The following is a 27,247-nucleotide window of genomic DNA, read 5'->3' as shown; positions in this document are numbered from 1 at the left end:
TTTGGGGAAGGATGAGGGAACCTCTGCGCTCTGGGACAGGTGGGAGAAGCCTCAACTGCTGATCCTCCCGTTAGCCGTCCGTGTGCTGCCCCGTTTCGTCCCCCGTCGTTGCGTCCCCCACGTGGGGCCACTTCCCCGGCCTCCGCAGGGCCGGCTGCGCAGGCCGCAGGCAGGCAGGAAGGGCAGGGAAGGAGCAGCCAGAAGGCATCCGGGATACTCTCATACCTGATGCCACAGTGTCCCCAGCAGCTGGGAGAAGTAATTACAGGAGAATTCCTGCTTCACCCCTGCAGCCCTCGGGAACGCGTGAACACATACCCACGGGTGCCTGGCCTCGGCCCCCGCACGTGCACCCACAGCGAAGCGGCGGCACAGCACACGGGACGGGAAGGGCAGCGAGGCTCCTCACCCAAGTCCGTCCCGGGCACGCGCTCGGCCGCCGAGCTGCGCGGGAGGGCAGGCCTCATCCTCCACGCTCTCCGGACAAGGTCGCGGAGAAGAGCTTCGTGTTTCTGACACGAGCTCCCCCAGAAGCAGAGGCCCTGGCTAAAGCCTCAGGCTGTCGCTGGCCCTCACAGCTGAGCAACGCTACAGCAGCACAAACCCGCTTCACTCTTCAGAAACTGTGTAACGGCACCTCCTTCACACCACGTAGGAGGAACTGCAAACCTGATCTATTCAGCTTAAAACACACTGGCATAGACATAGTTTAGGAGTTTTGCCTCCCAGCCCTGACGGCATGGCTAGGGGAAACAGGCCAAGGTGACCCATCACCAGTGTTGCAAGACCTGCCAACGCTTTTGGGTCTGGAAGAGCAGGTCCATCCAGGTTTGTGCATTGGACCCTCTCTTTACATGGTCATTGAGCGTATGTGGAAAACAGCATCTGCATTTCAGGACGCCTGGAGGAGGTACATCACGACCCAAAGCGGTAAAGTAGCAGGTTACTGCTTTAAAAAATAACCAACTACCAGAACTGGTAAGTCTGCCCTGCTCTCTCCTCACCTAAAAGCGAGAAGGGATGTCTTAAAAGCTCATGACATTGACCCCAAATGCATAACATAAAAAATGAATAGAAGTCAACTGGTCTGAGCTCTAAACTCCTCCAACCCATGTTTAATGTGCTCAGGTGATAGAGACTTCTGCTGTTAACTCTCCCGAGGTTGAGTAAGACTGTTTTGGCCAGCTCAGAGAGTCCTGGCTGGACTTCTGCCAGGAACAGATCTGCCTGGCTGGTCCTCCCCCAACCTCGGTGAGATTAGTCCTGGCAAGATTTCTTCCCATGCAACTGGCTTCAGACCTCTCAAATTTGTTATCCACAAAGAAATCACAAGAGTCATCAACAACAGCCAAGGCCATCCCCGGCTGCGTAAAGGGCCACCGGGGCTGCAGATGACCCGGGGTCACTTCAAGGAGCCCTCCTGTCACTCTGTCTTACTAAGGCTGAACTAACAACTGGCGCGAGAATCAGGAAGTCGTAAAGTTGGGGTAAGGGCATTTCTGCATTCCTCGCCCTGTCCTGGGGGAAAGCCAAGGGCTCAGAAGCAGCTTGACTAGGGCAAAGGTACCATAGTGACAAGTGCTGTTGACGCAGAAGTCAGTGGCGAAGTGATTTCAGCGAGGCGGTGACGGAGCCCTCTCTTAGGCCATGCTTCAGCACAGCGCAGCCAGCCCGGCAACGGCAGCTGTCGTTCCCTGCGTAGGCAATGGCACCAAGAGCTTTTGGGGCAGGAAGGAGGGTTGCTGCCTTTACACATGGGAATTGGAAATGGTCCAAATACTAAATTCTGACCACAACTGTCAGCAGCATTTCTTCTTTTAGTACATAAATATATGATGTGAGCTTCCTGGAGACTTAATATCTGTGAAAGGAAACAGACCCCAGGTCTACTGAGAAAAGGAGAGATTTTCTGAATTTGGCCCATGGCAAGTTACTCTATGATATTACTTATTTTTCTTCCCTTTGTAACAGTTCACTAAAATTCTTCTGTGCGATCCATAATCCGCTTTGAAAAGCGTAATTCTGTTCAGGAAGGTAAGCCATGGATAGCAGATAACAGAAAGAAAGAAAGTTCACAAATTAGTTCCCAGTGTAAGTGGTCAACTCCCTCTTACTCAGGCTTGATTAACTGGAGATGTGCACCATCCCAGTCCTTGGAAGAGCAACCTTACAAATCTCCGCTCGCACAAAACAAAGGCTGCTCACTGAAGTGTTCAGGTACTCGGTTACATTCAACACAAGCTAATTCACTTATCTTCAACAAGTGGGCTATTGATTTTTTGCCTGATTTCTAAGCTGCCCGGGGCTTTCTGAACTACAACAATAGCATCCTGCATTAAAAAAAAAATAGGGGAGAGGAATGCAGTGGGAAATATCCCTTTGCTCATCAGTAATTAGGATGACTTCATGTTTGCTGAGTTCTGTCAGTATATTCAGTGCAGACATTATTTAAGAAGCTTTCACAGTCCTATTTCCCCTGTCTCTGCTATATAACTTAATACCATGAACTGAACTCCACTTCTTTCTGGGCTGGAAGTATTGCAGACCATTTTTCTCCATGACAAGAAGCGGCACAGTTGCTAGGAGTCATTTGCTAATTGTGCCAGCAGCTACCAGCAGCTCACCTGACTCGCACAGCCACCACACACGGTCGAGAATGAAACGGCACGTGACTTACACAATTTGGGTAAAAATATTAAATTAAAAATAGATTTTAACACATAAGTCACATCGATTAAATGCAAATGGTCTCCACCACGTTCTGTAATAAACAACTCAGTCTGCACAAGTTTACGCATGAAAGAAGTATTGTTGCTTTTGCACTTGCTGGTACCCAAAAAAGGCTGAAATGCATATTCACAATTCCAGGGCTTACATACACATGTAGGCAAATTCACAGTTTTTGCTAGATGAGCTTTGTATATTTGAAAGGTGAAATATGTTTGTGTGAGTATTTTTTGACCCTTTGGTATCTTAGCTTTAAGATACACTCAGCCTATGTTTTAGTAAGCTGTTGTCAGTGCAGGTCATGTGCTGTTATTACAAAGCTCTTAATAGAAAATGAATTTAATTTACAGAATAAAGCCTTAATAAAGTTGACTGGATATTGTATTGCTGAAAACAGATTTATAGATAAAGCTGGTCTTGTAAGCCAATATACTGTAATTAAAGTAATTTTCCTTTAAGCAAGAATAACCTTAAACAGGTGAAAGAGTGTCATTTTAATCCTAATTCTGCCTGCCAAGGATGAAACCCCAAGCATAACCCTGAGTCCTAAAAGATGCCGGGAACTCATGCCACTAACACCACCGCAAGGACAGGCCTGAGCTGCAGCGGGGCACGATCCCACCCTGTCCAGGCAACACGTGCAGGTGGGAGGAGGCCTCTGCCAGCTGTGATGCACTTCAGGTAAAGATATATCCTCTGCTCCCTTTGTCACATTGACACACACACACTTCGATCTGTACTTCATGGTTAAAATTGATCCTAGAGAGGGGATATATGGCTTGATCAAACTCGTGTAGGGCTGAGTCAAACAGGATTGATGAAAAAAAAAAGAAAAGGAAGTTTTTCTTGTGATAAGGGAGATTGAAGTCTTGAAGACATGAAGCCATGGCAAAAAAAAAAAAAAAAAAAAAAAAAAAAAAAAAAAAGAAAGAAAAGCTCTAATGCAACCAGTCTGGCATAAATAAGCACAATATCCCTAAAACCAGCAAATAAATAAATAAATAAATACACACATGCATGCACGCACACACAAAAAATATGGAAATATGAAAACATGTATTTTCAATTTCTGCCCTACTGTGCCAGTTGTTAGTGCACAGCCCTGTGCCTGGGGGGGGGGGGGGTGTGCGCGTGCGTGTGTGTGTGTGCGCACACATGTGCATGCACACTTGCGTCTTTTAAGACCTAACAAGCTCTGCTCATTTAGAATAAAGTCCTATAATAAACAGAGCCTCACGTAGGACGGGGTTTTTGGAGTAGGGAGCCAAAATAAATGTGATTCAGTGGCATTTGTTACATTTTTATCAGGGATAAAAAGGTAAAATTCAATACCGTACAAGTAAGACAATGGAAGTGTTGTATTTAGATGAAATTTAATATAGAAAAATGACTGCTTTTATTTATCCCTGTGTAGTCATAACATGATGCTAACTGGATCATAATTTTGGCATTATAAAGGATCTGACCAGACAACCAGCAGGTTGTTAGCTTGGCAAAGAATAATAAATCTAGTGAATATTTCAGAGCCAATATTCATATACTCCTGCTAGCAAAGACTCCCCTTCCCAAGACCCTTTTGAGTATCAAATCACACCTTTATATTATCGCACATCTGAGCCTTAAAAGATAAGTTTAAGAAAACATTCTATAACAAAGACTTATTCTGACAACAATTTGAATAATTGCCGTAAGGGAAAACTGGGGTTGCCAATCCAGTTTCAATATTCTTGCTGTCATAAATTTGCTTGCTTTAGCTTCTTCTGCCACCAAACTACACTTGGCTATTTTTTGACGGTCATTTTGTATTTTCACAGCCAAAGAAAACGCTTAGTCTAAATCATAAAAAGACCAAAACGCTGGTGTAAAAATGTCATCTCACACTGGTTCTGGGCCAAAGAAAAGATATGCTTGTTTGGGCTAGGCCCCAGAAAGCAGAATCCTCTCCTTCAAATATAAGGATGGGATGCTCAACTACTGCTGAAAATCTGCCCCGAGGAGCGCGTTGCAGTGGGGCTAGTTTGATGTCTACAAACTCGTGAGGGCACTGCTCGAAGCCTGGCAGCGCCCGGCTCCCGCCTCCTTCGGCGGGGTTACAGTTTTGCCTCCATCTCGGTCAGAAAGCAGATGAGCACGTTAGGAACTCGGTACAAATGTTAATGTTATAACGGTACATATTATTTGTCCTTTTGTTGGGATCTCTTGAGTACTCTTTAAGACGCTGTCCTAGAAGTCCAAGTCTATTAATCAGCGGCCCAAGTTCTAATGAGAATTATAAAATGTGAGTTAGACACACGTGGTTAAACAGTATGGATTCTGGCAAAATAAAAAAACTAAGATGCTCTTTGATCCATTATTGCCCATAAATGCAGGAAAAGACATTAAAAAGTCAACATTTGCCAACAATATACCACAGACATTTCCTGTACTATATACAGAGAGAACTAGAGTAATCTGAGATTCTAATTGTATAAACCATTGAAAAAATGTTTTATTAATAGCATCTATAGTGGGCCCAAAAAAAAAGACAAAAAACGGAGATGAAATAATGTCCCTTGAAGGGCTAAAAATGTTACACAGAGATAGTTTAGGCAATCATTGAAGACCAGATAGTAAAACTCAATGAGGAACCTTAGCACTCCTAATCTATTATTAAAAAAAAAAAAAAAAGAATCAAACCCAAATCAATCTCATGCAAGAATCGTTACTCCAATTACATATGCAGTCAAGTGAATCAGATCTGAACACTGGGCAGGCGAATTGTTTGTGCAGTTTAATGGGACAAATGATACTCTGATTTTGGAAACCTAGAACAAGGACTCGCGGCTCTCTCCTTGCGCGTCCCTTCAGGGCAAACACAAGCCCAGGCGAAAAAGGTGCCACTTTGAAACCCGTATGAAAGCCCTAACAGAATCAAGGACAAGCAGACGACTACTTTCAGAGTCGTGCGCTGGAGCTCAAGGAACTGTCAAATAGACCCTCTTTATCCCTCCGCCCATGCTAACGTGCTAGTTATTTGTGCAAATTACAGAGAGAGGCTATTAAGTTAATAACAAGTTTTACAAAACAGCACTAACTTTAATGGTATGCTATAAAATGAAAACTCCTAGTTTCCCAGTATTCGACAGATAAAGCCTCCTGACAGGCTCCCTCTCCGTCTCTTAATCAACGTTTGGTTAACGCAGCTAATGCTGCAAATTCATACAGCAAAGTGAAACAACGTGCAATGTTTTTTTCTAAGAAAACAGCTGAATCACGTGGCAAAGCACAGCATGGCAGCTCAAACGCAGCAATATACCCTAGAGCTGATATCTGCATGGTCTCATGCACCCAGCATTAATGTCACCTTTCTCTACTTTTCCACAGAGAAAATCATTTAACGTCAGTTAACAAAACCCTGACTATCCAGCTATCTCAGCCCTTTGTTCTTCCCAGAGAGCGAGCTGCTGCTGATCGGTATTCCAGTTCGCAATTTTCCTCATGATTTTTTCATCCTATTCTTATTAGAGTATTAACGCAACCCTGTGCTTTACATCACGCTATTACGCACGTCTACATGATGAAGTCTGAGTAATGAACTGAGGATTTCTATTTAACGCCCTACTTTTCCCCGCTCCCTAGTTACACAGATGTCAGGTATGGCTGTACTGCAACCTTTGGACTGGCTGATCCAGGGCTGTAGGATACAGGGAAATGGCAGATCTCCAACTCGCAGCTCCTAAGAATAAGGATGGGATTTTGTTTCTGATTCGTGCAACGTAGCTCCTTAGCCCAACAGCAACCTTCATAACGTATGGTTAAAAACCATTTCTACCAGAGATAACTTATTGAATATTTTAGAAAAGAACAATATAAAAGCCAGCATGTAGTCTTTTTTTTCCCCCTGCAAGTCATTTGGCTAAATGAGGATATCACATTGGTAGTGTAGCTGGACATTTATATATTTTATATATATATATATATATTTTATATATATATATATATATATATATATATAAAACCAATGGGTATTACAGACAGAAAATACAATCCGCATGCTCGTGAAATGGAAAAGTTCTACCCTCCCAAGAAGCACATGGAATATTTTAAAAAACACAAGTCCATTTTGAGTGAAAACCTATTAACAAAAACAATGCCAAGTTCCTATACTCTAAGATTTACAAGAAGTCAGGGAAATTCTGTGTTGAGTAAGGTGACTTCATACTGAAGAAAACAGATGGAGAAATGACTACTAAAAACGTTCACGTGCACGCACACCCACATACCCTCCATCTCACAGCATAACTTTGTGCTGGGGGGGGGGGGAAGGGACTGCCTTGATACCCCCCTTTGCTTAAAAGAAATCATTATATTAAAGTGGAGCTATGTCGTATACCAACAGGTGACATTCCCCAGTGAGCTGAAAATTGTTTATAGTTCTCTCAAGTCGGAGTGATTGCTTGCAGGTCTTCCCAAGATGACTAGCTCATGAATCATCTTTGAGCCTGTATTCCACAAAAATCAAGATGATGAGCGTAACGGAGAAACACAGGATAATTAAGGTCGCAAGTGGACACCTGGGGGTCAGACTGGGGAGCCTCATGAATGCAGAATTGTGTATATTTTTCTTCCTCGTTTTATTCAATTTGGGCTTCGCCTTCAGTGAAAGCTGAAGCAACAGAGATTTTGAACTCCGTGGTCCCATGTCCCAGCCCTACTTTTCCTGCGACAGGCTTCCCCAAGGCAGGATCTGCCGTGCGTGGATGGCACACGGGCAAAGCGGATGAACCGTCCATCACCGAGCAGGTTAATGCTGCTAAAGTGATTCAACTTCAGTGTGACTTGTTTTTTAACCCCCACTTCAGGAGGTGTCTACGTGGCATCTAATATGTATGAGGCACTATACACTATACAGCGCGCATTTTAAAAAGCTACTCCTTGTATAAGTTAAAACTTACAGCACGTTTTTAACCAGTTCCTGAGTATTTCTAAAAGGAAATGTTTTCTGTTTCCAAGCCAGAACTGGTCATTTCTTCTACAGAATACGATGTTTGAAAATCAGTTCTTCCTATTATAGATTTCTCCCTCAGCTTGTAGAAAATCCATGATTCCCTAAACATTGGTCTTTGAAAGCACATTGACTAAAATCTTCATGCCTAATTCATGAAGTGTAGTCTGGAGATTAGTGGAGCTGGACATAGACCAGGAATACTTTATCATATTCTAATAAGCAGAGGCTGAAAATTGCATTTCTAAAGCTACAGTATTAAAGGGCACACTGCAAAACATGACCCAAACATAACTCGGTAGTTCTACACTGTCTGTGAAGGCTTTGATATGATAAAGTATGCTGACGAGGGGAATAAACACAACTAGAAATTTCTGTATTTAAGAAGAGGGGGAAAAAACAGCAAACGCTCCATGTATACATCAAAGCATATATTGTATATTATAAACTCATATAATGTGATCCCAATGGAACAGCCCTTGTACTATTATCGATTATTTGAACACACCATGGAACATCACTGCAGTAACATAAAACTAGGCTTTTGCAGCAAATGTAACGGTAAAAAAGGCTAGTAAAAATAGTCCACAAGGCTAATGTAATCATTACCATAAAACTCTTAATGACATCGTATCATATAATACACCAGAAAAACGTGAAAATTAAAATTACTGCAGGAGAAACATGAATATTTTGACTTAGGGTGTTTCTGGCATTTAAGACGTAAATTACTCACCACCCCTTTTTGTTTGGTTGGGGTTTTTTGTTATAAGATGCTAGATTTAAAAAGGAATGCTATATATCAGGGTTCCTAATTCCCCCACAGCAGGATCCATGGGTGGTGGAAGACCCTGGAAAGGGTCTTCTCACATAACAGATTTTTCTGCTCAGGTAGGAAGGTGACAGTGTCCATCCTCTCCATGGCAACATCTTTCTGCTCACCATGGGAGCGCATTATAGTGTCAGAAGCTGTTTCGGGAAAGGGACTGGCACTGAATAGCCCTGGGTCAGGGAAGCACCACAAAATGTACGGGAAAGAAAGAGAAGGCCATAAAGCCCTACACTATTTTCATATCTTTTCCACCTTCTGGTGCAAGCGCAGAGCTAGCTGAACAATTCCACTCCTCCAAGAGAGAGAATGAGTTTTCAAAACGAATCCACGTTCTACCACACTTGGAAAACTCCATCCTTAACAAAAAGATATGAGATAACTACAAAAGGCAATTAAAAACTACTTGGTGCTACTTGTACCCAGCAATGGGAGAACAGCAGAAGAAGGTTTTATTTTAGGAAGCTGCAGTTTGCTAATAGAGATTACTGAGCAACAACCACGGTTATTTCCCACCCTATGTAAAAAAGAGACCAATTATCCAGAAGCCAAAGTTTAGTCGGTACAGTAAAACTGTGTATTGTTGAAGACAAAAGAAAGTTTTTTAAAGGCATTTAAGGACGTGGTCAAGACTTTTTTTTTTTTTTTTTAAAGTGGCTGCTATCACATAAAATAGTGAAAGAATGCATCGAAAATAATAGGAGCATAAAATGTTTAACAGTGAAATCATCTGACTATTTGGCATCACTGACATATGTCTGTTAGACAACAACGTCAATACTGCAAATCCTGCTATCAGCGCTATTGTTCAGACAAGTACAATTTTTAGTAGTGTGTCATACAGAATGATTATGCAGGCTTACAATTGCCGCTCGCTTCCCCAACCCCTTTTGTGGATATCCCAGACATGTATCATAACTCACTTTAGACAACGATTCAGTCTCTACTTGTTTCCCTGAAAAAAACAGTGAACTTCTGGTCACCCAGAGATACAGATCTTTTCATGTCCATTACTTCATTACCTCTTTTCAAAGTAGTCATCGGTACTCATCGGGCTCTGATGCTTTGAAAGACGTACTAAATCCATTAGTGAATAAAGTAAGACTGAATTACAAAATGCTAGAGGTCCTGGACACCTATACAAAAGCAGTGTTTGAGATACGGAACAACAACAAAATCAGCAGAAATATAGTTCACACAGTGGATAGATACCCCACTTGCAAAGCTAGCTGGTCCTTCAGCAAAACGCCCCTTGCAGCGTTCCAGGAGTAACCTCTGATATTGCTAACCTTCACTTTCAGAAGAAGCTTGGTGCTCAAGATATCAGTGAAATGCATGCAATTTTGTCTGCAAATCAGGAACACGAGCTGCTCTTCCTGCTTGCCATACTTCACGAGAGAAGACAATTGGCTCCCATCTGTCGTACTTACTACTACGGGATTTTCTTCTGTTCTGGTTTGCATGGTCAATACCCAAATTTATTTTCACTGCTTTTGGCATTGTGGAATGTACTGAAATCCAGAACTGCATAGCATACAAGTCCACCACATATAAGGCTGCTTTTTAATGCCATTATAGAATCTACACTCAAACGTACTACTGCTACTCTTTTGTTTCTTGTTGAAACCTTCCAGACACTTTCTTTTTATAAACTGTGCAAGACAAGGAAAGAAGCAGCAAACATTTAAGTAGAAATATTATTTTTCTTCCCTATTTTTCCATCTGAGACAATACTGATATTTTTGTTCAAGCTGTCCCATGAATTAATTCATACAAGAAAATAAATATTTTACATTTATTTAAATAGGACAGAAGACTTTATGCTAGTGAAAAGCATGAAAAACAAAAAAAATTCCTGATTTTACCACCCTTCTCATGAATTTCCTCTTAGGAGATGCCTACAAAGAGGCTAAAAATGACCACCGTCTCCCAATGAGTGAAAACTATCAGTCACAGTGACCAACAGACCCTGGCAGTATAAACAAGGCAGAAATGATAGTCAATAAAATCACAATTAGGTACATTGAGTGTCAGCAGTCCTGTGTGCTCACAATCAAGGAAATCAATAACTAGCACTGAAAATTCTCCACTGCTTTCTTTCATTTTGTATTTTCTACTTATTTTTTTATTTGGCTTCCCCAGCTGATTCCACTAAGAATATCTTTAATAAAAAGCAGGTCCAATTACTGACTGTGGTGCAACTGGAACCAAGTGCAAGAGAAGTAGGTGGGCCTACTGGTTACTTTTCAAATTAAATCAGAAGGGGTTAAAAACAGCGGGTTTGCAAATAAGCTAAAAGAGACTGAACACTCTTCCTCATGCCCGGTCAACTTACAGAAAGGATATTGTATAAGCTAGCAGCCTTTACTACTCGAAAGCTCTTCCCCATTGAATAATCCTTGGTGTTGGGAACTTGCAGAGAACAAATCTATCTGCTAAAAAGTTAGAATTGATGGTTATATGGCGTGTCTTACAGTTTTTGATCCCCCACTAATGACAAAAATAGCTTGAATATATCATAGGAAGAATGGAATGTCCCCATTTCACTTAAAAAATTGTCTTGCTTTATCTTCATGCGAAAATTATAAAAGCCTGTCTAGAAACAACAATCAAACCCTAAGTCGCATGTTGTATTTCCAGTTTCACATAATACTTGTCTCTTTCCGGGTTACCTTCTCATTTTCCCTCGATCCCCCTGGATACTTGACAACTTGCCCAGCCCTTAAGTTTGCACAGTTTTCATCCCAGTCAGCGACTGCTTTGGACTTCTATTATTATAATGAATTTATGGAATCACGGAAAGGCGGGAGACACAGATGAGGTTGCAAAGAGGTCACTGAAAAACAGCTATACCTAACTCCTCCTTAAATTACAGCAACACAGCGATTCTGCTGGCGTAATTTGCTTTGGTGACTTGCCAGGTTAATATTCAGGACGTGGGTTCAGAAGGGTTCCTCCGCTGTTCATCACTCTTACAGTCAAGCCACCTCTCATGGTGTCACGTCAATGACAACCGAAACTCGTCCCAAAGGCAACAACACTCGCTACTTCCAGGAAGACAGTTCTCCCTCGGCTTGCTGCAGGCCAGCGCACCGCTCCTCTCTGAACGCTTTCCAAGCATGCCTATACCCCAGGCAGCTCCGGCATCTCTGCGGTTCACCGGGAACACGCACAACCGTATGGGGCAGTTTACTGAAAAACTGCTTTCTTAATAATTCTTCAACATGAACTTCTGGGAATTTTCATGTACACCCACACATGAATCACACTGATGGTTTAGTTGGGGTAACAGTATGCCAACCAACACGAGCTTTCTTACTGCATCTTTTGAATTTACTGGTTTCACTCCTATAATGATACAGAGCACAAACTTCTCTACGTCTCCTAATTCTACACATCCATCATTCACAGATGTATCAAAGAACACTTAGACCTTCGTCTGACACGGGCATAAGTGTTGAAAATGGATTACTGCAGGCAGAACGCACCCTCCATTACCAAAGAAGGCAAAAACGTCAGCTGCTTTGATACCTACCAGGCATATTAACAGCGTATATGTTCCACCTGCTTACAAAATACTGGTTCGTACCTTTTGGAAATATACTATTCTACTCATTTCTGGAGAGAAATTGTACCTTATTCAAGCAAATGTAAGTAAATGTACATAAAAGACAGAAAGGTAATAATTTGAATGGCTCCTATCAGCAGTGAGTTCCTCCACTATAGAGGACTTTATGCTTATATGAGGAAGGGGCTTTGGCAGAAGTTTTGCAACGCAGTATAGACCAAGAAGTGCCTTGTATTTTGCATGAAGATACAATCTTTAATCTTTATATAAACACAAGATACCATCCATGATAAATGCCCTTCTTTATCTGTGACATTTTCCTCTTGCTGTTTTCCATACATAATAGGTTACGAATCACACAACATATGCAAAGAAAAAATAGTATTTTGTCTGTTCATAGCAATCAGAGAGACAAAGTGAATGATTCTTATAATGGCATTTTATAGCTTACTTCCAGTATAATCAATAAGACAGTTATTTTGAAAGATTCACGTAAGGTCAGAATCAATTATGAACGGAAAGGAAAATGAGAAAGGGAGGAATATGGCATTTGCCATGCGTTTGCTGGAGAGTTGTATTTCTCCCATCTTACCAGACTCCTCCAAGTGATGCAGCACGGCTGAACTATGCAACAAATGCTTCTGCACAATTATTCTCCATCCAAATGGGTTAGCCTGGTAACTTAAAAGTGAGCACACTTGTTTCTAAAACACATCTACTGTGTTCTCTGTGAATCCTAGATGTTAAGGATATTATTGTTTTTAAGCTGCTTTACATATTATACTACTGTAAAATATAGGTTTTGCTAAGTAGGAGCTTAACTTCTTTGATCTCACACTCCTGAGAAATATGGTACTTAAACTTTGTGTACTAACGTACACACAAATAAAACAGAGGAAAATATTGAAGGAAATAAAAACTTAGCAGAAATAAGAACTGAAACTCAAAACAACCACCAGAATAAAGAAATCTTAATTTTAAAAGCATTTCTTTATTCTGTGAGCATGCTGTGGTAGTGGAGGAGGGGGAAAAGGAGCTCCCGCTGTGGCGAGTGTAAATGAAGTGACAGAGATGTCATTAAAAGTTTTCTAAATGGCAATTTATCCTTGGGGTGGCTGGGGGAGAGACTAGGGGGAGGGCGAGTCATTTCATGTGGTTGCTCTCCGCTCTCGAGCCCTGCTTTTACAGTCAGATCTGGTTTCCTTTTAGAACAATGAAGGAAAAGTGGGTACAAAGAAGGACACAGAAAGTAAAATCAAACCATAGAAAAACGAAGTTGCTCTTTCAGGTCGCTGCCCTCCGTATGCTGCAAACACCCCACACAAACCTCCTCCCAAGCGCGGCTGCCATTTGGCCGTATGGCTCATGCTCTCTAGTAATTAAAGCAGACTTGGATCATTCCATTGCCTGGGTCAAAATGGGTACATTTTGACACAAATTTCTAAATTCCATCCATCTGTTTCACCCACTTTGGATATTTTAAGATTTGAAACAGGAGATGGTTCTGCATTTCCCAGCTCAGGGAGCCTTCCTTCTTCAGTCTCCAGTGCTCTCACCATGCCAGAAATTGCATCTCCCTGAGTAGAGGGCCAAGTAGCTAATGCTTGCAGGAATTAGACTTTTCTAGACTATTCTTTTTTCCTTTCTTTCTTTTTGTTGCCTTTTTTCTATAAGAAAATAACCTTAATTTTAATGATGACACATAAGCCGTTCATATCAAAATCACAATTGTGTCTAAAATACTTGACCTGAAAAACTGCGGTTCCAGATTCCATCAGAGCCACACTGAGGAACTGACCTTCTACAATACTCTGAATTTTCTTACTTCTGCTAAGGATATTAGAAATAAGATTAGCTGGAATTATGGCTCCTGAAAGAAAAAATTGGAAGTTCCCATTGCCATGTTTGCATGGAAAAATCTGTTTCACAAACCCACTGACACAGACCCAACTGCACTGGTGTAGCTTCGCACAGTAAAGAACAACTAAAAACATGTTATGGACTTCCTATTATCTTTCATAAGAGTGTCCACTTTGAAAACAGGATGGTTCCTGGACTAGTGCTAGATTTTAAATTTAGCAGTGTTGCTCCCAATCCAGAGCAACTCTTAACAAAACACAGAGGTAGATCAATATAAGTGAGATCAAAATCTGGCCTTATCTAACAATTCTTATGCTGCACATTCAAATGATGAGTTAAAATGAATCCAACTGGGCACTTTTTATTGTGTAATAATAGCAAAATGTTGATTCAAATTTAGAATTCTTTTACATTTCCCCAAAATTAATGAAGTATTTTGTAGATGGAAAAAATAGCCAATGCCTTAGCAAATTCTGCTTTAGCAAAATGCACACTAGAATCTTTAGGATTACCACTAACTAAGGAAAAATGCAAACTAAAGGACCAAATGATAATGCCTTCACCCCTCAATAAGTTTAATAATAAGACTAAAAAAGTATATGCCAGGGTAGAATATGACCATCCCTTTTGAACCCTTTCTACTTGACTTGTGTCCCTGAGCCCTTTACACGTTCAAGATGCTATCCACACTCGCAGGTGGGAGGACCTTTATTTGCAATGAGAATTGCCCATAACTGCACAGCTATAAGAGCTGCTGTTTAATAAAAGTATCAGATATCACAATACCCACAATGCAGCTTTAAGACTTACGATATCAAAGTCATAAAACGTCGTCTGTTCACAGACATTTCAACACACTGTTTATGCTCAGACTTCTTCCTCTGCACAGTTCTTTGCAACCCCAGAGATAGATTGTGATAGAAAATTTCTGGCAGTTTGGTCTCCTGATACATGTCTTTTTTAGTAAATTATCTCCGTATGCCTCTTAAAGGAATATATGATCTATAATTCCAGTGCGAATGGAAACATTTCTGCATTTTACCGTGAGATTTTATATCACATTAACAACACAAACATGTAAGATTTATTCCTTTCCTGATTCCTTTTCATGCAACTTCTCACAATTCTTTAGCTGCTTTGGCATTAACTACTAAAACACTCGAATGACAACCATGTCATGGAGCGACTTGGATGAAGTACAATTTATCCTACATTGTGCAAATGCATCCCTGACAGCATTTCCAGGATGAACCCAGACCTCAGAGGACTTTCACCAATGTCAAAAGAACGCTTGTGTGGAGAAGACACACTACACCTCTCTGCCGGGTGATGAAGCACTAACCAGCTTTACTCCTGATAAGATGCTTTACCTGAGGTATTCAATTACATCTCTACAGACTGTGTTGAAGGAGTATTTAAAGTCTGCTTTGCCCTTGACTCTTGATTCTGCATGTCAAAAACACTTAACTCAAACCCTTTTGGATTACCAATACTGCATTAAGTTCATTGACTTCTGCACCAGATTATCAAGGACCAGAAGAACTGATATCACGCACAGAGATATTGATGCTGTTTTAAAATTGGACAAAACCAGCACGGCTTTATACATTTTTTTAATTTGGGGAGGGCAGTGGGGGAGGGAATAAACAGCTTTCTCATGCAACCCACAGTCAAATATTTTATGGAACTCTCCCTTGAAACTACTATTAAAATTCAGAAATTTAGTGAAATACATCTTCAAGAAGCTGCGCTTTTTTGAGAATTTCTGGTTTATGAAACCACAGAGCTGTCCACACTAATCTACAGCTCCCCTTGCTGGGTCAGCTGCTGAACTGCATTCAAGCAGCGGCAGGAAATTAATTTCTACAACCTAATAAATTATTTGATGCATTTAGATTTACAAAACGTCTTACACATCTGCTCTTCTGCACAACAAGCCCCTTTATTGCTCACACTGCTTAGAGGTGGGACTTCCCAGCGCGAGACAAATTTCAGACTACGCTTCAACTCAGTGCTGCGACTGAAGAGATGATAGAGTCAAAAGACAAAAACACCTACCAATTTTGGCCTTATAAGCTTCTGCAGACTTGCTTGATTATCAAAGAGCATCCTCACTTTTCTTCCTTTTTCCTCCCACTCTGAAAGATGTCAATGAACAGACTGTTACTCCGAACGGTGATGAATGAGGCTCAAAATCTGTTAACAGCTTTACCCAAAAGCATACCCAGTCCTTGCTCCCTTGCTAGAAATGAGTATGCCGTAGCACATCTCGTTCAGGCAACCTGCAAAATTATCATTTGGAGCTCTTTAAGAAAAGTAGGTATTGTTACTTTTTGCCAACTCTACGGGCTTTTTTTATTTTAATAAAACTTAGATATGTCAGTAAACCTGACTCGTTTGCCAAGTACACTAAATCTTTCATCGGTTACTCAGATATGCCCATAAACATGCTGTGAAGGTTTTTCTTTCTTGAAATGTCTTAATATCTTTTGTAACAAAAAAATAAAATACACTCCGTAACTCAACCACCTGATCTCTAAAGCAACACCAATTCCTCATTTCTCGTTGCAAAGCCAAGAAACCGAGAGCGGATACTTGAGCACCATCCGATCGTGCTTGGATGGAATTCCAGCATGGGAAATACTTTTTTTTTCCCCCTTGATCTTTTGGTTGCAAGTTCCATTTTCAGGTAATTCAGAGAGTCACCTATGCTTTTGTCCTCACAAGTTTATCTACATTGTCTTGACATGCCCGTGATGATATAACAGAGAATCATATGGCTGGAGTGTAAATCCTACTGCAGCGGTTTCACACCTGCTCCCCTGGTCGGACACAAGCACGAGAGCGCGATTTTATCAACAATCGCTTCAAGTCTCCTTAGACAGTAAAACATGTTATGCAACATGTATTCATGGGAAGAACTGGCAGCTTATTTGTACCAACGTGTTGTTCGTCCTTGGCATCAACCAGTATGGGTACAAATGCAGACACACATGCACAATACACGGTGCTATAGATGATTTAAAAACAAAAAAAAAAAACCCAAAAATCAAAAGTCTTACCAAGGGAAAATAAAGACATAGGCAACCGTATCTTCTAATGACTATTTTCATCTGAATCTAGTGAAAACCTAGAAACATGATACAACTTTCTGGTTAAAAACTGTGCATACAAACTAAGCATAATCAAGATTAGTTGTTTGAAGAAAAAGCATTTCTGTTTTGCTTTCTCTTCAATCATTTTGTGCTCCTGCCATTAAAACAATTGTTAAAACTGACTTCAAGAGAGATAGAAAAGCAAAAAGAAAACAAGCATACGTAAGTCAACGAACATCCAAATAAAAGTATAGATCTATTTTTTATATGCCTCTGACACTTTTGACCATGTATCGACCATTTGTGACCATTCTGCTCAGACTAAATCAATCAATAAGTCACTCACCCAGAATGTAAAACTGTAAATTTTTTACTCCTATAAAATTGATAATTCAGAATAAGATGAGAAGAAGATGATACGGCTATAAACTCAAAGTATTGATATCAACAAAGCAGTGTCACCTAATCACACTGGAACTATTACTACTAACTTAAGAATTATTACTGCTTCTAGCAAAAGAAATATTTTAAAAATGTTTTCATACTCAAAGGTAGATTTGACATATTTGTCGATTTTCAAAGGCGTCTGGAGTGATTAGATTTAGGGGTCAGCCACATTAAGGTCAATGTGAGACCAGAGATTTTACTTGCAAATTAAGAAGAAGAAAAATGATAAGCAAAACTTCACCAAAAAAAAAAAAAGTGACTGCTTGGTATAGGGATTTGTGAAGTTAGTCTGTCACCCACTGAAACAGATCCCCATTTAGCAGACATAATTCTTCTGACAAATAACCTTGATAGGTAAAGGTAAAGCACGTAGACAATTTACTGCCATTACAAACTTCTTCAAACTGTGTGCCAACACTCATCCTCTTCAAAATAAACCAGGGAGCACTAGGTCTCATGTTACAAAGCATCTACAATTACAGAACACTTTCCAAAATGCTAACAATAAATCTAAACCAAAAATCAATACTATTAATTTGTGAGATGGATGCTAAAAAAATCAAAGCTGCCATCATTCAAAAGTGTTAAGACATAAACACAATGGAAATCATAAATATGCTTTAAAACTCAATCAAAAAAATACCAGTTACAATTTTTTCTAATCTAGATTTAAAATCCATTTCACTTAATTATTCTCATGAAAAATGATATCGCAGTTGAATTCTGAATTATGTTAACGCATATTTTCCCAGCCATAGAAAATGTTGGCTTAAAGCCCAATGAATACAATAGCCACATGTTCGCAATCTTTAATTATCCAATTAATGTAGTGTCAGTTTTGCAATTAGTTCAGATGACCATATCCAACTTTTTACAAACAGCTCTTTCTTACTATGACCAGAATGCCAAACGGACAAAAATGTACTTATATTAAATGCCCAACCTGGACATTAAAGGGACTTGCGCAATGACCCGTGCCTAACACAGCGCGACTTGCGCTACTGGACTCTCTTCCACAACGGTTTTCGATTCCTAGGTAAGGCTGATTTGGGTGGTGAGGTTGGCTCCAAATTGCACCTTTTGTTTTCTCTCATGACATTTAGACAACAAAGTCCTGATGAGGTCAGAGCACAGTCCTCAAAACCCCGTTTTGGTGGCTTCTCTAGGTAAAAAGTGAAGGCTACACTCTGGAAGAAGTGAAGGCAAGGAGGCAGATGACTTCACACCTTGCTTTTTTGAAGCAAAATGTGCTGGCCGTTGCTGGAGAGAAACTGGCTTACGTGGAGCTGGCATGAAAATGGGCTTCCTTGGAAAAGTCTGATTCAGCACACAAGTGCTTCTATATTTCTTACTCTTTTACAGTAAGAAGTTCTGCATATTCTCACTGATTTAGGATCTGGTCCAAAAAAACCTCCTAGGTGCTCTGATCATACAAACAACATAAAAAAAAATACTAACAGCAAAGAGAGCCTGGCAGAACTGATTCCTGAGTTCAGTAAAATGAAATGCATTGGAAAGCATGAGATGAAAGCAGAATGTCTGCTTGAAATTAATACGAATTTTTTTCTTTATTATCTGGCCATCACTGTATTAGGCACAAAATAAATTCAGGGAAATTATTTTCTCCTTAGGACACTCAAATTATAACCACGAGTGTACAGGTAACTGTTGAAGAAGGAAAGGAAAAATCAACTGGTGCATAAGATGCCTCAAATTTGTATTGTTTATATAGCTGGATTTCGATAAAGGCATGCGCACAGAATCTTTAATTCTCCTTAATTGGCAGAAAAAACACAAGCATTTTAATTCATATGAACTTAAGTGAAACATTTTCTGTCACTATGATTTAGGAATATCAAAACTGCTGAATTAGATATATAATATAATATATATAATATATTTATATATGCTTTATACCAGGGTTTTTCAGGAAAACAAATGCAGCCCAAATACAGAGGCTGGCCTCTGGTCTGTGACACAAACTATAGCTTCTGAGATAGGTTTGTTATCAGTTACAAATCTGCTGTAACAGCTGGACATGCTATTTAACAAGAAGCATTAAGGGTCCTCCAGATTACACCCCTACGGGCTTGAAGTGCTGGCGGAGCAGAGCTACCTCAAGCCACCCTTAAACAAGAAAAGGTCCTCTGAAAACAAGGGCAGTTATCACCAGTCCCCAAAAAGGGCTGGTGGTATCCTGAGGGACAGAACCTTTTTTGGTGGTAAAACAGCTTTCTAACTTGACCTCTACCATACATTCGCAGATAAAATTAATAAACCCTTTAAACTCTGGACCCACAGACGGAGCTCTGATGAGACCGTGGCCCTCTGCGCTGAGCCTGCTCGAGTGATGCCCTCAGGAGAACGAGAAAGCACGAGCATTTTGGCCATAGCAATGAACTCCTGCATGCAGACGTGTCCTGGGACACGTGAAAAATGCCTGCATGCTCCCCTTGATGTTAAAATTCACTAGAGCATGGTCTTCTCTGCAGAAGTTTGTTTGAAGAGCGAAAGGGTAGAAGGAGGTGCACGTACAAGACTCTCGAAGATTACTCTGATTACTACCTTCCTTTCAAACGCCGAGTATATTGAAGCCTCTTTAAAAAATTCATACAGCAGAATCATTCTATGCAACTGTAAGAAGGAAACTGTCAGACAACATTTCCAATCCAATATTACATTGTGCTTCAAGAAAAGATTTCCATATATTCTAGATTAAAAAAAGTCTCATAAATAAATGATAATCCATTGCTTGCACTGAAAAATGAAAAATAATTTTCTGTTTGCATTTTACTCTGCAGAGTAAAATTTAATCTCTCTTTTAATATAGCCTTTGTATATACAGAGAAGTAAAAAGATGTAACCTTATGAAAATTGATTTTTTTTTACATGGTTAAAAATATTTCTATCAGTGTTTATCTAGAAATCTTACTTTTATGAGTGCGGGGATATATCACATATTGATAACTTAAACACATTATTCCAAACAAATTATGATAATGTACTTTTTTTTTTTTTTTTTTTTTTTTTAAGAGAAGGGGAGAAAAACTAGGTTTTTAACACAGAACAGGTTAGAGACAGTGATGAAGAAAAGGAAAACTAAGAGTTTATTGCATCTGGATACAATTCAACAGAAATCTTTTAGCAATTTTAAAGAATTTATTGTAAAAAAGACTTCTATTTATTTTACATACATCTAAAATATCATAAACATATTACTATATGTGTATGTGTGTGCATGTGTGTATATTTTGTATATTTATAATTAATTTTAAGTGATGTGTTAGTATTGCACAGGATATAAATGCTACAGTCCAAACTGCCTATGCCTCAATTCACAGGCAGATTAGCAGCGTATTAACCTTTCGGATTTCTTTGAGCCAATACCAAAAAAAAAAAAAAAAATCAAATAAAATGCTGGTTCTTATTCAACAACTTTTTAAAGAACTTGAGCCTTTGTTAAGTGATGAAAGAAATCTCCCTGGTAGTTTTTAAAGTGTCCCACGCCGCCTGGCACTGAACCCCCAGCAGCATGTGAAGAGCTCTGGGGTCACTGAAAATACGGTGCTTCCTTCCCTCCCGGAATAATTTACTCTCTCCCTTAAGTATAGGCTTGCTTTATGCCTTGCCATCAGTTACCTCCACCGTTGAGCCCCGGAAAGAATTGCACTTTCCTGTAACCGTCACCCGGGGCCGGCGTTCGCCGTCCTCCTGGTCCAAACACATAAGGGTTGAGGAAGCTGCAAAGTCCTAAAAACTTGGGAGTTCTGGGATGAACTCTTCCCAAGTCTGAGATCTGGCCCCATAAATGTCTGCCTTTCAGTAAAATACCCAGGTATGTGTGTTTTACAAACCGTATTACACAAGCAGTTATCTGACCTGGAACCACGCTAGGAAGAAAGCGAAGAACCAGCTCCCGAGAGGATGCTGTCAACACGCGCACACGCGGCAGCCAGGTACTTCTAGTTGAGCTTGCATCTATCTATAAGAGCGTTTTCAAAAGTGTGAAAATTATTTAGAAATGGCACCAAATGACTGCATTTTAAATGTGGATGCTCACTAATGGAAGTATTCTTATTATTGCAGGACGTGCTAATTTTCCTGCTCCCTGGCACCTCAATAGAAATGCTGTATTTTGTCCCTAGCTGTGATTAATCAGTGGGGCACCGTGAATGGCAGCAATTCCCTTTCAAACATTGCGATTTTGAAAGTTTGACAAAGTGCAGACATTGTGCCAACTACTCTGCAACGGTATTGTGTAGTAAAAGGAAGAGACAGAAGTGCAAGCAGAAAAATACCCTGCAGCCTACCCGGGCCCGGGCCAACCAGCCCATCGCCTGGGGCAGGGGACAGCCGGGAACCCAGCAGCGGCCTCAGCTCTTCTGCCTGTTTGCAGCACGGGAAAGCCGAGCACCGCGACCGCGGCGTTGCGTGAGGACGTAAGGGAGGCGGCGGTCACCATACGAGGCCGGGAGCCTTGGCAGAGCGAGGGGCCACCACGCACCAGCTGTCACCAACATCTCCTTGCACTGCGCGAGCTCTAACCTAATCTACGTTACTTTGGAAACATTTGAAAACGAGCGCTGCAATGTCTGCGCACAGTTAATTCCTTATAAAACCTGTATCAACACGCACATTGCTGATAAACAAAGCCTGCTGTAAAATAAGGCCAAAAAAGAGAAAAATTATTGCTTATACAATGAATATACCAAAGGCAAACATTTCCACTGCTGCTATTAGACACACACTATTTTTGTTTAATCTTACAAATTTCTGCAGCTGCACAAGTTGGAAAAGCTGCACGGTCACTGGGATGTTAATTCCTTAAACAAAATACAAAGGTCTTTATTATTATTAAACTATAAAACAGTATTCAGACATGTGATACATCTTCAGATACAGCAACAGAATCGTTTTGCAACCCTTTCTGGTCCTTAGGGAAGCCGTGTCTGCACACAGATCCCGGTAAGTTTAACGGGCCATACAGGTTAAGAAGAAAGCACAGCAATCTCATTGCAATGGTGCATACGAGGGGACAATATTGGCGTATGATCCAGCCTGGATCCCTCATCCGCTTGTGCAAGCCAGGATTTTTCCTAACCAATAGGAATAACAGTTTTCCTATTACTGCATAACTAATAGAGAATAATAATAAAAATAACTGGACCTCAAGTGTAAAAGCAATATTCTTGTTGCCAGGGCTTGTTCAAAACTGGCCCTTAAACTTAAAAAATGAAAGTAACAGAAAGTTTATGATACCCTCACTGAGCTCAGTGTCTGACAGTGATAACCATTTACCTATCAGCTTTCTAGCGCTAGTTTCTAAGATCCTGATGTCTTCTGTTTGCCATACATACTCACTAAGTGTGCAGATAAGACAGCCTGGTAGATAAGCAGCTCATTCCCAGGCAGGATTTGGGGTTTAGGAGCCAAGTTCAGACATGGGGACTGCTGCTGGCACGTATTTCGGGGTGCACTCAAAGACGGTACTCAAGCAATTCCTCCTATTCAGCATTTCTCACACCACCAAGTTTCCAAGCCCTGGCGTATACGTTGCCAGCGTTTCGCAGAAGTGCGTTTCTGGTCATTGCTCCAGGTCAGAGCGACTCGCCGTCCCGCCATCTGGCCGCGCGCATCAGCGCCCGCTTCGGCGGCCCACGGAGCCCCGATAACGGCGCCGGCGCCGCGGCCGTGGCACGCGTCCCCCTGCGCTGTGTCAATAAGACAAGGACTGATACCGCCGGCGAGCCGCCGAGCCCGGGGGCTGCTGTAGGGCGTAACGTAGCAACGCATTTTCCATTACACCCAAAGATTAATAAGCCTCATGGAGACCTGGAAAATCTGACAGAAAACAAGGGCAATACGATGTTCATTTCTGTGCCATTAAACACGGGATGAGCTGATGGATCTCTCCACACTTTGTCACTCCATACTGTTAATGGCTCTCTGACATTATTATTCACCGCGGGTGAGATTGTGTAACCTCTGCTCGCAGCGGCGAGCGGCTGCAGAAGTAGTCCCACCGGCAGCCGCCTCGGAGAGGTTACCCGAAGCATATGGCGCTTCTCGGCTCAAGCGAGAGTCGCTGAATCCGAGCACGAGACAGGGGCGGCGAAGGATTTCAGCAACGCGCAGATAGTCAGAGAAGGGCACTTCAGTCCTGCTGTTACGCTACTTCCGTTTCTTTTAAAACATGGTAACTAATAAAGAAAAATTCCAAAAATATGCAGAAGGACTAAAACCTTATGATAGAGCAGGGGAGCAGCGCTAGCTGTGTGGTGTCACTAGGGGCTCCTGGCCGCCCGTTTGCACATGCACACCTTCATGCTTGAACTCGGAGTGTCTCGTGGTTTTTCTGCCCAACTGTAAGCGAACAGCAAAGATTGAGCATTTCATATAATAGGGATCAATATATAAGTTACAAAACAATAAGACATCCATCCCATAAATACAATTAATAAACCAGCTTGGGAAAATGACCATCTGCTTGTAGATATTACACAAATGGGAAAATGGGACAACACATAAAATAAATCACTGTGGATTATTTGTTCAACTATGGTTTAAGGCTAAAAAAGCAAGATTAGTAAGGCCAATCTTTCCAATTCATATCAGAAAACAGATTTTAAAGAAAGCTTTGGCAAAGCAATGGATAAATTTTATGTTCAGAGTTATAAATTATATTTCCCCAGGTAATCACGGTGATTACACAAATAGTTGCAGAAATACCATTGGCATCAGTGAGCTTTCTAAACACTCAACAGACAACTTTACAATGGGAGTTGCTGTAAACAATACAACGCATTATATGAAGACAGCGACATGTATCGCTGAATTGCAGTATACAAAACCATACAAGGCTCTAACTTTCAAGCGGAATGCAAGGCTAAAGTGGACCCTATAGTCACTGTGGGAGACTTAAACATTAGGCCTTCTGCTGCAAGACAGAGACATCTTTTAAGAAGCTAAGATGGGAGCAAAGCCTCAAAGGTTTACCTAAGTCGGATGCTTGAAACCTAGACCATTGATAGCAGCACGCCAGGAAATTAAAGTTATGAAATTAAAAATGTGACGTACAGTAAAATCAGTCAACTCCATATGCTGAAGATGTCTGGGATTCCTCAGATTATATATACATAATAATTCGACTTTGGCGAGGAATGATATTAATCAAAATACATAAAAAGATTCAGTTCAAACTGCATGAGATTGCCAGGACGCAAACACAACGTGCCTAAACATGCGGGTTGGAAATGTTTAGTCTTCCAGAGCCCTGCACTAGGAAATAGATGTATCCGCTGAGGGATGCGAGGGAAGGGGCAAGCATTGGCGCCTCTGTATCACAAAATCCTTTATCAACTGGGAAAACAAATATGCAGAGGCCTAATAAGCAAATCAGTCCGAGAAGTACAAAATCTCCAGTCCAAAGCGTTCAGCCATGAGACCAAATTTCCACAAAGAAAATACAGAAAGGTGAAAAATTTTCCTTGCGTGCAGATCCTGAGTACAAACAGCAGATGATAAGCAAAGCCAGTGCCAGTCTCAGCTTTAACACCGCATTTAAGACGGAAAGCATAGGTAACCAGCACATAAGTAAGAGATAATCCATTAAAGATTCTTGAGCTAGTGCCAAAAATTTTTATGTCTGCACAGATTGGCACAGTGAGCTCTGAAAACAGAATAGTAAAACAATGAGAAGCAGAAATGCAGGAAGCTTTGGTTAAAAAATCAGCAATAAATTGCTAAAAAGACATGCTTCTATCCATGAGTTACAAACTGGCTACTTCCCCTGCAAAGAAGCTGAAAAGCAGAATGGGGAATGTAAAAATCAGAGTAGAGCAAGAGCCTGGATGATACAGCAAGGGGATATCGGTCCTGTTGGCACGCGGGCAAAACGCTCCAGACGTCACGGCGGAGGAGCCGCCGCGGCCAGCGCTCCCCGCTGCTCTCCGCGCACGCGCGGGGATGAAGCCATTTGCAGGCAAGCGCTCGCACGTCTGTCTTTGTCTTCAGCCTTTGCAAACAAATTCCCCATGGAGTATGAACAAGACTGCTCTTGTACCATAATTTCCCAAAGACAGGGAAAAAACGCTTTACAAGTGTCTCTGTTAGCAAGGCTACTTAAAGAAACATTCGTTTCAATGTCACTAATTTCTCTGAAGCGCCACAGCAGCAAACTTCTGAAGACAGAACGACACACACACAAAAAAATGTAGATTCAAGTGACAGCTGAAGAATTGGGGTGATCTGCAAGAAACGGCACAAACTGAGCGAGGAGAGAAGCAGGTGGATTAGCATCGCGTTCCTGTACGCTTGGGGTCACCAAGATGAATGTGCGTGAGACTCTTTTGTCCGTTTGTGCTGTAATTTCACATGCTCAGAACAAAATTGTGCTCTCTGATATGCTCGTGGAAGTCCCCCTGGAATCGATGCGAATTACACGCCTGCATCTAAGGGCAGAATTTGGCCCCAAGTCATTAGTTACAAGTCTCTGCTGAAACTCTGTGGAGAATAGGGGGTTTCAGAGGACGGCGAGGATCAAACCGATGCAGCGCGCTCGGAGACTTACTCTCACAGGAGACCATCAAATAGGCAGGCGCTCCAAAAAAACCCATTTGTAAAGACAAAAATCTTCACAAGACCAACGCACCATAGTCACAGCGGCCGCTTTCAGGTAGAGCAGATTTTAAAAAGCATCAAAACCAGTGGCGATGTACGTTTGGAGGAGACAAACAAGCCAAGCCTTTCGGAGCGACACGGAAGAGCAGGCCAACTACTAACAACCCCTTCCCATGAAAAACAAGACTCGGTCAAAGAAATAACTTGAGTACGACTCCTGTGTGTGCAGTCACAGGACTCTTTGATCCATGGAAGAAATTTTCTGCTACATCAGAAGAGTTTTGAGGTCTCAGTTACTGGGAGCAGTGCAGTGTTTTGACCTTTGAACAGTAAGTGGAAAATACGACTAACCTGCTGTCTCGGCATGAGCGAATGCCACTGTGGCTGCTTGCAGTACCATCCCGTATCTATTTTTCATTCTGAGCTCTAAGCAAGCCGTTGATGCAAAAATGATTACAAACAATATTTTGCTTCAAATGCTTTTAAACATGCATTTTTAAACAATGCATTTTAAAATGTAAACATTTTGAACGCCAGTATTTTGCAGTATTATTTGTGCCGCTGCTACCTTCCAGCAAAGCATTCGCATCTGTGATGAGGACACACTTTCACCTGAGAAATTTCCTGATCGCTTGCAATGCTCTGACTCCAAAGCAGAAATCTTTGCTTCTCATCAATTATAGCAATACAAATTTTCTTTTGTTTTGACCAAAGACTGACAATACTCCAAAACCATACTGGTTGCAAAGTAACAGCTTCAAAAAAAAAAAAAAAAAAAAAATCCCCGCTATTTAATTCCAAACTCTGCAGTGTCTGTGGCAGGATAGGCTGGCATTTGCTGTTAAAGCAGAAAATTACAAGGAGGGCCTAATTGACCCTCTTGTGTCTTTGAAAAATCCTGTCTGTTGTCTGTAATTGACCCTCTAGATACCTTTATGGAACAATGAATGAATCCTCAGTAAATAATGGACGGTGATGATTAATAGCCATGGTTTGGCTGGACCTCTGGCTCACGGAGCTGCGCCTCCAAACTTTTGCCTTTTTTTTTTTTTCTTACCATCTCTGTACTTGATAAACAAACTGTTTCCAAATAACAAATATATTGCTGTACATAATTT

The 27,247-nt window shown here is 41.1% G+C and overlaps 1 protein-coding gene across 7 annotated transcripts in view; it reads right to left on the bottom strand.

The window, feature by feature from the left end:
* The window catches only part of WWOX (WW domain containing oxidoreductase), a 509,240-nt gene that overhangs the window by 281,961 nt on the left and 200,032 nt on the right, over positions 1–27,247 (bottom strand). The window contains exon 9 of one of the 7 annotated variants that reach the window (XR_010391474.1): positions 16,027–16,106. The exons of the other annotated variants lie outside the window; for them this stretch is intronic. The gene's annotated coding sequence lies outside the window, so the exon portion shown is untranslated. The remainder of the gene's footprint in view (positions 1–16,026; positions 16,107–27,247) is intronic. 7 annotated transcript variants of the gene reach the window in all.

The sequence above is a fragment of the Dromaius novaehollandiae genome, chromosome 13, assembly GCF_036370855.1.
Source record: "Dromaius novaehollandiae isolate bDroNov1 chromosome 13, bDroNov1.hap1, whole genome shotgun sequence".
NCBI lineage: Eukaryota > Metazoa > Chordata > Aves > Casuariiformes > Dromaiidae > Dromaius > Dromaius novaehollandiae.
This window is presented reverse-complemented; position numbering and strand designations above follow the sequence as displayed.